This window comes from Manis pentadactyla, chromosome 2 (assembly GCF_030020395.1).
Source record: "Manis pentadactyla isolate mManPen7 chromosome 2, mManPen7.hap1, whole genome shotgun sequence".
Taxonomy (NCBI): domain Eukaryota; kingdom Metazoa; phylum Chordata; class Mammalia; order Pholidota; family Manidae; genus Manis; species Manis pentadactyla.
In genome coordinates this window covers 203,166,949-203,179,747 of record NC_080020.1, presented here as the reverse complement: position 1 = coordinate 203,179,747, position 12,799 = coordinate 203,166,949, and the positions used below count along the sequence as shown (strand labels likewise).

Here is a 12,799-nt window from a genome sequence, read left to right as displayed (position 1 = left end):
CTTGCATGTTCCTTGTAAACTTCTCCAAATTTAACTCCTGCCCCTTCACTGACTGTAGCAATGTAAGGCTTCTTTCCAAACTTTATTTCTGCCATATTCATGCCTTACTTGAGGCCTTTTCACTTACTATTTTCACCCCCTGGGCTACTTTCTCCCATATCTTTGCTTGTCCAGCTCTTGTCATTTCCCGTGTAATCTTTTCCTTGACTAATCAATCTAAATTACTGTGCCACCGGCATTCCTTCTCTGCTGCAGCCTCCTGTTTTCTGTTCCTCATGGCACTTACCTCTGTCTGAAATTATCTTTCTTATTTGCCTGTATTTATTTCTCTGCCCCTCCCTCTAGCAAACACACACTTACACATATATATATGCATGATCATAAGCTCAGCTAGGGCAGGGAGAATTTCTTTCTGGTTGACTGCTAAAATTTTAGCATCAAGGAAACTTTCCAATCAAATAGGTGCTTAGTAAATGCTAATTGAATGAGTGAATAAATTATCCTCACAATGATGGACATGGATTAAATTATTATGTCTATTTTACATATGGAGAAACTGACTCAAAATAATTGATAAATATTCAGCTAGTAAATGGTCAAGCTTGAAGGGCCCCCACCAGTAAGATGGCGAACTTCTGGCTTCTCTTCCAGGTCCTCAGTTCCCGACGGCGCCACCTAAAGACCTATCACCTCTCTCCCCACTCCCACTCCCAGCACCTAGCCAATAGCCACCAGCCCCGTAGAAGTAACACCACAATCACCCCATGCCCCTTCCTATATAACCCAGCACCTTTCCCCAATAAAGCGGAATTCTCCGGTGAATTGCTGCTGTGTGTCGCTCCTTTCCTTTCAAAGCTCAAAATAGAACCATAAGTTTCCTCTTTGTTCTACACTATGCTGACAGTGTGTGTGTGTACTATTGCTACTGTTGTTTTTAATTGATGTAAATATTTATCCTTTATTCACTGGGGACATTCTTAAGAATTCCTGGGGTATAAAATTTGTTGCCCCTATTGAGACCATGGCATAATTTGTGTGAGCATCTCAATATATATGATAAACATTGTGACCAAGCATCCTCTATCCCTCATTCTTCTAACATTGTTCTAGAAATGCATTTAAGGCAATGACATCAAAATCCCTTGTTAAAATAAAACTATATAAATTGAGATGAATGAGATCATATGTCAAGGAATAGTAATACGTCTTTGGGAAGTCACTTCCCTCTGGCCCTTTGTTTCCTCGTATTTTCAATAAGGAAACTGTCCTAGGTGATCTTCCCATTCCATTCCTGATCACTCCAAGAATTCTCTATTTCTCACTTCATTAGTACCCTTCAAGATTTGTTCTCATCGAGTTCAGTATCAGGACCACTCCCTTCCTAGGCAAGTTGGTACATCTTGAAAAATTCTTTGGTACTCCAACACATCCTTTCCCTTTCTCCTCTGTTTAAAATAACTTTCTCCAACATAACTGAGAAATTAAGTATCAGCTAAGTTAACCCAGTATCAGGAAATAGGATGCTGAGGACATGAATGACACACAGGAGAGGTAAGAGTTTGAGAGCTAAAGACGGAGAAAGGCCCAGGAGCAGACCTCACAGTAGAAAAAGTACAAAACAAAACAAACTAAACAAACATAGACTGGAGGAGAGATGCACAGCAGAAGCTTTATACAACTGGGGGTTAAAAATGGGAGAACGGTAGTATCTTGTAATCTGGGGGTAGTAAAGGGCCAGCAAAAAGTGGGTCTAAAACAAGACCTCAGAGTTAGATGGAGAAAATAGTACTACATATGATTAATTTTCTTTATTTACCTCAGCAAAGGCACCATGTTCTTGTTCAGGCATTTACTTTCCCCACTGTTTCCTAATCTTCTGAATTTTCTGTTTCCCTCTTGGTTATGTTAATAACTGAGGAAAGGTCTGCCCCCTTAATGAATATACACGTCTCTCTTCCTATTCTTCTGTTTACTATATTCTCCACTTCCATGCTGAGTAAAATAGCAAACTACTACATTTCCTTATAACTTCTAGCATTATCAATAAAATCTTTCTGCTCATTTACAAAGATAGGCCATGCAGTAAAGCTCTTTCAAAGCTTATAATCATGATTTAACAGGTAATCTGTTAAAAATATAATCAAACATATAATTTGAATTATTCCTAAGGAGAATCTTCAGCCATGAGAATGCCTGCATTGTAAACTGTGATTCTGGATACATGTGAGACTCTTTTTTGGAGAGGGGTTTTTAAGGCAGCCTTTTCCTCACTAGTTTTTATATTGACATTCCTGTTTCCCGGATCCTTGCATAGACTAGTTTTTTATAATTATCTGGAGCTAAATTTCAGGCTCATCCTTACTGCAAATGCTCTGGTCAATTCTGTCCTTTGTTAATGAGAATTTGAGCACCCTAGGTGAAGGGCAAGCAGTTTGCCATGAAAGCCCTTGTCCCTCATAGAGATTCCTGTATTAAGGTAATTGTGCCTTTGCTTTATTCACATCTAGGGCTCAACCTAGTATTTCACACCTAGTGTGGGTGGTCCTGTTTTATTGTTTTGGATCTCAGTCTCTTCCTGGACAATCTGGTTATCTCCTTTAAGACCTAGACTCTTCCTTCCATGAGCATTCTAAATTCCCAAGATTTATCCTTAGAACCTAGTCCCTGATGATGGCACCCTGCTTCTCACTAGAATTCTCTTGTGCCAACATTCTACATCCTGTCTGGATCTCTACATACAGCCTGTTTCACTGTGATTTTTCAGCAAGTGGATTTGACACAGACTTGTGATCTCTCCCCAGGGCTTCCCGATGCTGCATTCTCCAGCTATTGCTGCAACGATGCTGTGAAATAAGCATCCCCCGAATTCAGGGGTCCATTACAACAAATGTTTATTTCTCAGTCACAGGTTTGCTAGAAGCCTTGACTCTGGCGAACATTTTGGGACTGACTGGGCATGGCTCAGGCTGTGACTTGGGTTCAGGTCCTTCACATTCTGGAGCTGTATTTCTCTCACGTCAAATGGCAGAAACATAAGAGGGACTAGGAAAACACATGATGTCTCTTCAGGTTTTATCTCAGAACTAGCTCATTATCACTGTTGTCCAAACAAATCTCATAACCAACCCCAATATTTAACAGACAGGAAAGTATGCTCTGTTCAAGGTAAACCACGGCGACGAAGAGAGGGAATAAAGAATTGTGGACAAATTCAGTCTACTGCACATTCCCACAACTTAATTAGGTTAATGGAACTAGTCAACATGCATTTCAAAGGCTATACTCCACTCATTTATTCATTTAGAAATAGCTATTAAATATTCATTACATATAAGGCATTGGGGTTTCATTACTGAATAATAAATTATCTCTGTCTTCATTAAACTCAAAAACCTTCTGGGAGAGCCAAAGCAGTCAGTGAGGTATCATACATGTTAAGACATTGGAGTACACATAAGGTGCTCCGGACTCCTAACCCAGTCTTGGTAGTTACAGAAAGCTCTCTATGTGAGCAGTTTTCTCATTCAGAAGTAGTCACCTGCCACATATTTTTATCCCCCTTGAGTATACTCAATTTCTGTTTTTCCTACTTTTCTACTTAGATCTGTCCCTCACCGTTGGCTGAGTTCTCAATTCCTGTTTACAAAGAAACCTCCATAATCAATACTAACTGATTGAAGTTTCACTCTGTAAAGTTGCTACTACTGTTACCAAATGATGATTCTCTGAGTAAACAATTTGATCTAATTCTAAATTCTCAAAACAATTAAAATCTATTTTTGAAAGAAAGTAGATTTTATTTTTAAATTTAATTTTCCTGTCAGCATAAGGATATGTCAATACACACTGAAAAATATTGGGTTTGTTACATAATGGAATACTTTGTGATGAAAAAATTTCCAGCAGACTCAGTAAAAATTTTAATCAATTCTTTTGTAAAATAAAAGCCAAACCTTGCTCAATTCTGCAGTTCTGTGGAGCCAATATTTTTATGCTCTTTTTCCTTCCACACCACTTTTAGGCTTTCCAAGGACTACCAGATATTCCTTTAATGAATTTCAACTCAGAATTTCCCTGCTAACATCCAAAAGAGGTTTTCAAAAAGATTGCCTTCCTTGCTATCAAATTCAGAATCAAAAGGAATAGTATGAGTAATTCTCTGGGATTGACTCCAAGTCTGATTATTTAATGATCTCAGAGGTCAAATTTACAACCTACTACAAAATATGTAAATTTGAAGATGAGCATCTAGTAATTTAAGAAAGATATAGTAGAAACTCATTTAACTAAGTCATTATTCACCAGTTCTCCCAGACAGGTTCACTCTGCATTCCTTCCATACTGATGCCCACAGTACGGGAATGGTACTGAGCTGATAAGCCAGGCTCCACCCACATCCCCCATCAGTGGAAAGTTGTGCACTTAACAAGTGCCAGCTGGGTTGGTTTTCAAACATTTTTAGACTGGTTGTATCAATTATTATGAACACCAATTTCAAATAGAATGTAAATTAATGAAATACTAGTGAAAAAAATTGATTCATTAAAAGTGATGTTGAATGAGTGGAAAACTTCATCAATATAAATTAGTTAATCTATAATTGAGATTCTAAAATATATGGCCATATAGGATAGAGGAAGACAACTGAAAAAGAGGGGAAAAAACTTTAAAAATCTAGAAGAATTCTGTATTCAGATTGAGTAAAAAATGCTTGTAAGTTTTCACTCCACTTTAAAGAAACCGAAACTAGAAATCATAGATTATGCATGACAAGCATGGTTTAAGAAAGATGATATGCTACTCTATTTAGAGGACTTAAATACAAAATAACTTCAAGTGAATTGGCAAATGATTATATACCTATTTCATTTACATAAAAATAAAATATTCATTGTGATTTTATTTATGCTTCATTTTACACACATATATATATATACATACACACATACATACTTACGTATGTTAAATACTTTTTTTTGTTATAGTATCCCAGTTCAGTTAATTTTTTTTAGCAGAGCCAAGTATTGTCTCTTAGCATGTCAGTAATAATAATAAAAGGTGTTTTTCATTGAGCGCATACCCTGTGATTTATAAGATCCTAATTTGTGCGTATTAGCTCATTTCATTCTTACAGCAACCCTGTTATTGCCACCTTTAACAGATGAGGATACTGAGGCATAGAGATGTTAAGTAACTAGCTCAACATTTTGTGCATATCAAATGGTAGAGCTCAGATTATAACATGGGCAATCTGGCCCAAGAGTCCATGAATTGAACCTGCATGTACAGTTTATGATTTTATATATAAAGATACTGACAAATCATTGCCCTTTAATAGATGGACTGAATGAATGAATCAGCATGAGAAACTGAGTTGGTATTTACTAAATTATCCCAGTGATGGTCACTCAAACTAAAGTTGTATTACAAATATTTGCACTCGGGTTCTGCATCTGTTTCATTTAAACAGGATAGTTTATCCCTTTAAAAAATTTCTTAGCCGATTTTGACTTACATCTCATTACTAACCTCTAAATCCTTACCACTGGCCACTTTTCAAATGCCTTCTAATTCTGAAGAAGAATTGGGAGGTCTCTTGCTTATCTGGTCTCTCTTCTTTCTTCATAAAACTCACCTGCATTTATAGCATAACTTCAACTTTAGTTTTCCCAGTTCAGTGGTCCATACACTGGCCAAGAATGGAAATGGAGTAAAAGCATCTTGAGCCAAAATACACCACCAGATGTAGGTCCTCCTACTGACCTCCATTACTGTGTCCTTAGTCCATGAGCTTAGGATGCCACTGAGGCCACCAACTGACTGACAAGCCAGCCATAAATTGATTAGGACAAAATATATTTTTCGTTTTCTCTTTTTAAAATCCAAAATTATTCATTCAAAACCCCCAGAGGTAGACTTTGTATGTGACATCTATATTTAGCTCCATTAAATTCAAAATATCTACTGACAAGTTCCCTGTCTTTGTTACAGTCAGATCTAAGAAAAGATTTCTTAAAATTGGTAAATGTATTTTGATTATGAACAGCAGGAAAATGTCCAGGCAATTCTCATAATTCAAGTGAACTTGAGGTTCTTTATTCTCTCTTTGTCTCTCTCAGTTTCTTTTATGTGAGACATGGATATAGTTGCAGAAGTTCAGAGCAGAGTGGGGTAACTAAAACTCCCACTTTTTCACTAGAGGAGCAAAAAGAAGAGCTTTAGGGAACTCAAAAGTATTGGGAAAATTATAGGGAAAGAGCTGAATAAAGTGATCCATACATCTTTTTAAAAACTCCTGAGCACATCAACCTGCTCATGCATGGATCTGATCCTATTCAGCATATCAAAAGCATTAAGAATTCAATTAATAGATCACCAGCTATCCTCCATTGGATGTAAATAAGACTCAAGGTCTCATAACAAGACATTCAAAATATTCAGATGCAATCCAAAATTACTTGAAATAAAAAAGTTAGAAAAATGTCAGCTTACTTGGGAAAGGGCAATCAATAGACTTTTGTACCAAGGTGGCATAGATTTTGGAATTTTCTGACAAAGACTTTAACACAAGTATTATAAAAATGTTTCAGCAAGCAATGTCAATACTGTTGAAGTCAATGGATAAAAAAGATCTAATTAAAAGAAATAGAAGATAAAAAGAAGGACCAAAGGGACATTTTAGACCAACAACCGTAATTATCAAACTAAAAATTCACAGAATGGTCTTTCAGTAGGTGAATGGATAAACTGTGTGTGGTACATCTAGACAATGAAATACTATCTGTGCTAAAAAGAAATGAGTAACCAAGCCATGAAAAGATATGGTGGAATCTTAATTGACTATTACGAAGTGAAAGAAGCCAATCAGAATTGGATACCTAATGGTATGATTCCAACTTTATGATATTCTGGGAAAAAAAGTTATAGAGGCAATAATAAGATCAGAATTTGCCAGGGGATGAGGGGAAAAGTGGGATGAATAGGTAGAGCACAGAGGATTTTTAGGGCAGTGAAAATACTCTGTATGATACTATAATGATAGATACATGTCATCACACATTTGCTCCAAGCCATAGACTGTACAATATCAAGAGTGAACTGTAATGAACACCATGGACTTGGGGTGATAATGGTATGGCAATGTTGGTTTATCAATTATAATAAATGTACCACTCTGGTGGGAAATGTTGATAATGGGGGAAGTTACGCACATGAGGTAGAAGGGTCTATATGGAGAATTTGTCCCTTCCTCTCAATTTTTTTAGGAATCTAAAACTGCTCTTAAAAAAAATGAGTATTTTAAAAAATTTCACAGGTGGGGCATAATAGTCCAAAGGAGATGACAGAACAGATTCAGTGAACTTGAAGATATATCAATAGATAGGAATAATCCAATTTGAAAAACAATTCAGATGAAAAAAAAAAAAAGAAAGAAATGTCTGAGGTTCCTTTATTTGGTAGTTTGGGGAAATGTATCTAGATTTCTTCTCATTCCAGGAGACCAATTTTAGTATCTGGGAGTTTATATTATGCCTATAAAATAAGATAAGGGCCTCCAATCTTGTATATTTTCTTAGTGGTAAATGATGGTTAAGCCACCTGGCCTTACCCCACTCAGTCTGCTCTAGGTACCTCTCCTGACCTCTCCCTTTCCCTGGCGTGTTACCCAGGGATGACTTAATCTACACACCATGCTGCTGATGTTATTGAAATATCTAGGATGACTCAGTTAAATTAGACCCCTCGTCTTATGTTCACGTCTCTGACTCTCAAACACCTAGCTTTAATAGTTGTTTTTATGTCATTGGGTTTTTGAGTGATTAATAATCCTCTCTGATTTACTGCTTTCTGTGTCCCATTCAGTTTTCAGCTCTGCATTCTCCTTTGCCATCTCAAGATAGAGTCCCTCTTGTGCTTTTGCTACACAATTCTACAGGCTTAACTTCTGATTTACCAGCCCAAAGTAAGTTCTGTCCTCAGTTACAATCAATTTCCTGAAGCTAAATTCCAGAAAGGTCTAGTCAATCAACACCTTACTGAAAGTGGGATATCTTAGAATTTACCTATTTTGCTAGTCATGGAGTACTGAAGAAAAATGATTGTTTTCTTTGCTGGCTTTGTGACTTTAGAAATTACTCACTTAACAATTTCATACAGTGTTTCATTTCTAATTGACAGATATCATACTTCAGCATAAATCCTCACAGAATGCCAAAATAGGAGTAGTTCAATATTCTAAGGAGATAACTTTTCCTAGAAGACTTATTTTGTTACTCTCTTCTTAAGCTTTAGTTAAAGCTCCTTTAAAATTCTCAAGTAAGCATTTCCTATTGATTCTCTGATTCTCTGGCCATTTTAAGTCTGTCTTCTCTGATTTAGTCTTACCTGTTAATCAAGAGGTTTTCAGAGATTTTTATAATGAATGTTCATATGACGATAACCACAAATGTGAACGATGGATGACTTGTGAATTTGAATTGCTCAGAAATAACATGTCACATAAAGCATTATTTTTCTGTTTTCTGGTCATTTGTATTCTCTACCGAATACAGACTTGCAGAATACAGAATCCCTGCCTCTCTTTTGTCAAGTAAGAACAGTCCAACTAAAACCTGAAATTCTATCCTTCCCGCATAAAAAATCATTAGGGTTTGCAATGGCCAGAGCATCGAAATGATACTTAAGGATAGCTTTTATTTTCACCTTCAGTTTTCCAGCCACAAATCCCGTACAAAATCTCTGTGGTTCTCTGGCTATTCTTCCTGCCTCTGTAAGTAATGCAACAGAGTGTAGCAATAGTTGTTTGGAGGAAAGCGCCGCAATTGCAGGACTCTGCAGTCCTCTACCATGTCAGGCAGGGCACTCACCAAGTCTACTTACATCAGGATGAGTGCAGGTAGAGGCCCTTACAAGGCCAGAGTCTTCTCTTATGCAGGAATTAGGCTTGAATTTCAATTTTGTGCTGGTTCTCTTAGAGAAAGAAAAATTATGTGGGTTGTTTATTTCTTTAAAACAACAATAACGACATCCCATACTTATCACAGTTCCAAAATTGCTATTCTAGAATGCAGTGTCACACTATCAATATGAGGCCTTTAGTATAGTGTTTCTCCAGTTGTGATCTTCAGACCACATGATCAGAATCATTTGGGCCCACCCCCAAATCTAGGAAATCAGAATTTTTGTGGGTAAGGCTCATAAATTTACACTGTTTACATTCTTCCAAGGTGATTCTTCCGCTACTAGGTAGAGAATCCCTGTTCCTGGATTAAGACTATATTTTAGGACAATAAAAATGATGGTCCAACATCACCAATGCTATGTAGTTAATGTCTGAAGAACAAGAGTATCCATCAAAGATTAAGAAAAAGGAACAAATAACTTAAAATCAGTAAATATTCTACTTTCAGCACAAAAAATCATTTATTAGAACCAAGAAGGACCTTAGACATCATGCAGTCTAAATCTTACAATACAGGAGGAAATTGATTGCAGTAGCTGTTATTTATAAGTACTTATTATGTGCCAGGCATTATGTTAAGCACTCTATAGGGAATATTTGATATAGTCTCTGTTGCTCAGAGTTGAAAAGGATTTAAGGTTATCAAGCATGTTATTGGTTAAAATTGACTCCATATTCAGCTCAGCCATATTCCTGTTTCACCCCAAAGCTTCTTATCTTCTTCCTGGAGGAAAGGTGGATCCCACCCAATTGTATGTGCCCCTTAAAATGAGTTTCAAGTACTTATTTTACAAGTCACACTTTTTAACAAAATGTTTGCCATCTACTTACTTTTTCATTTGCCCTAAAGAAGGAAGAAATAGAACTCTCTACAAGGTCATACTTTGACCCTATTCAAAGTCTAAGCACAAAGTACATTGTGTTAAAAGGAAATGACTAGAAAACATCCAGATATAAAGTTTTATGGAAAGAGCACCAAGAATATTAGAATTAGTTTCCTTCTCAATGACTTATTTCTAATTTTGCAATGAACAATTACACAGTATGATTTTTAAGCAGTCATTTAATTGTACATTCAGTATTGTGTACGATTCTGGATCAGGCAATTTGTCTGCTCATTCTCTCTAGGAATCTGTTCGCATGTGGACTGTACATATGTTTCAGCCAACCATTTGTCAAGCATGCGTATATCTTCTAATTCTTACAAACCTTGTCCTTTATTTGAGTTTCCATGAATTTGTAAAATCAAAAGCTGTGTTTTCTCTTATATTCTCTTGTGGCTGACTTCAGACGTGAGGACTAAGTAGTTCTGTCTCAACTGCCTATACCTTTCAGCAAAAAAGGGCAAATACTTTAGTATGGCTGAACTACCAGGCTCTAGTCCTGGCCCACTTTTTTAGCTGTTCTTCATTTTATATTGTGACAATACTTGAAATTCCATGAGCATATAGCACTCTCGTTCATCCATTTATGTGTACATTATTGTTTTCTCTGCCTAAAAGTCTTTTTTTATCTGCCTGAAGAATTTTAATAAGATCCAACTCAAATGTTAACTTCTCTGCAACATACTCTTTAACTGAGCCTTTAACAAGCAGCATTAATCACTTCCTCCTCTGTCTTTTCTCTGGAACTCGTACTTATATCTATCATCACATTTGCCACTCTACGTTTTAGTTGCTTGTTTGTATATCTGGTTTCTTACTTAATTCTGATGAAGATATTTTGCCTGATTCTCCTTTTTCTCAAGAACTTGAAATAATATCTGATAATAGAAGCAAAATCCTATTGAATAAATAAGACTCATCCTTCCCTTTGTTTTATGTTCCTAAAGACTCAGACCTTTTCAATGAAGTTTTCTTTAAAGAAGAAAATCTGTTAACTGAGAAAACACATTTTAATGGGAATGATCATGTTGATTAGTAGATTAAAGTTTAATGATTACTGGCCCCGGGGCTGCGCAGCGGCACCAGACCAGCAGTGGGCAGCGGGCAGCCCACAGAGGCACTGAAGACATTGCTTGTAAGGCAAAGTTGTCCATACAAGTATGGATGATACTAGAACTTCACTTGATATTAAAGAGTATCCTGATCCTGAGGTTCAGAAAAACCGAGAACTAACTGGAAGAATGGCAAGAAAAGTGGATGGACCACAAAATTTCACTTCATCAAGAGCAAGGACATGGGTTATAAAGAAGCATTTAGATACTTTTCTTAAAGGCAAGAGGGGACTGAGGGGATTTTTTTCCTTTTTGTTGAAAAGCAGTTGAGACAAAATGGTTTGCAGATGGAGGACACAGTGTAATAGGAGTGGAAATCAGGGAATTTGGGATATGGGAATTTTTTATAGAGCAGAATCTTTCTTACTCAAAAGAACCAATCATGGAAATTCCTGGAGCCAAAATAGTCAAGAATTCTTTAGAGAAAATTTCCTTGTACTGCTGCAGACTTTTTCATCTTCCCAGAGCAAATACTGGCAAATCTGACAAGATTTGAGATAGAGGAGCTTTAGTTACTGTTAGCCCAGGTGATCGTAAATGCTATGCAGATACAACACTGTCCCTAATGGATAAAGGGTTTCACTACCTCTGGGTGTCCTTTCTTTTGATCCAACTCAACACACAAGCCCACTATTTTATGTTTCAGATACCGAAATTAAGATCATTTGGTCAGTGTGCAATATTCATTGTCTTGAGAAGGTTGATTCTATTGAGGAACAACATAGAAGTTGGGGAATTGACTCCATTGTTGAAAAGTTATATCTATTTACAGAAAAGTAAATGAGACATAAATAAAAGAAGTAATGTCAACATGGTTTTGAGCTTTGGGACAATTGAAAATTATCCTAAGGTATGAAACTATAATGGTGACTTTCGGAAAAAAAATTACTCATAAATCATATCACAGATCTTTGCTCAAAATGCATAGAACATTTTAGAAAAACACATACTTAAATGTTAGGTAGGTACTGTTAGAATGGAGAGCATGATACCTGTGTGTTTTACTTACAGATTGTGAGAATTTTTTTTTGCAATCTGCATACATTACTTGTATAATTAAAAAAGAAAAGAAATGCAGTGCATCTTAAAGAATATAATAAACATACAAAAATTAACATTCTTTGTTCTTCTTATGCAATTTTATGTGTAACAGAATCAATAAAAAATTTTTTTAATTAAATAAATCACCTATATGGGAAAAAGTATTTTTCTCAAACTGTAAAAATAAATTTAAAAAAGAAAAAAATGATTAATGATTAAACCAATTTGTCAATACAGTGAGAGCTAATATTTTCATAGAGTTTTCACAGTTTCTGAAGAATGTTCTTATACTTGAACTTATTTTGTTACTACCAAGATAGATATTTATTATTTATTGCAGTGGAGGAAATGGAAATTCCCAAAATTATAAGTGGTTTGCCCAATATGGCTAGTTTATTTCTTTGTTTCCTTTTAACTTCAAATTTTATGCTCACTCCAGTTACAAAGAGAGGATTATGAATAAATAGCTTAGTGAGTTCACTTAAAGGAAAGTGGGTAATCTATTCCTTTTATAGAAGTATTCAAATTGAAAATTGATTTGGTTTTCAGTATCCCTGATGAACATAGATGCAAAAATCTTTAACAAAATATCAGGAAACTGAATTGAAAAATATATCAAAAAGATCATCAAACTTGACCAAGTGAGATTTATTCCAGGGATGCAAGAATGGTACACTATTTGAAAATCAATCAATATCACACACCACATTAACAAAAATAAGGCTAAAAACCACATGATTATCTCAATAAATGCTGAAAAAGCATTTCACAAAATTCAACATCCATTCATGATAAAAACT

At 35.8% G+C, this 12,799-nt stretch overlaps 1 pseudogene; it reads left to right on the top strand.

Annotated features, from left to right (window-relative positions):
• Positions 1-11,006: 11,006 nt before the first annotated feature.
• Positions 11,007-11,738, top strand: LOC118932367 (thiopurine S-methyltransferase-like; annotated as a pseudogene).
• Positions 11,739-12,799: the final 1,061 nt, after the last annotated feature.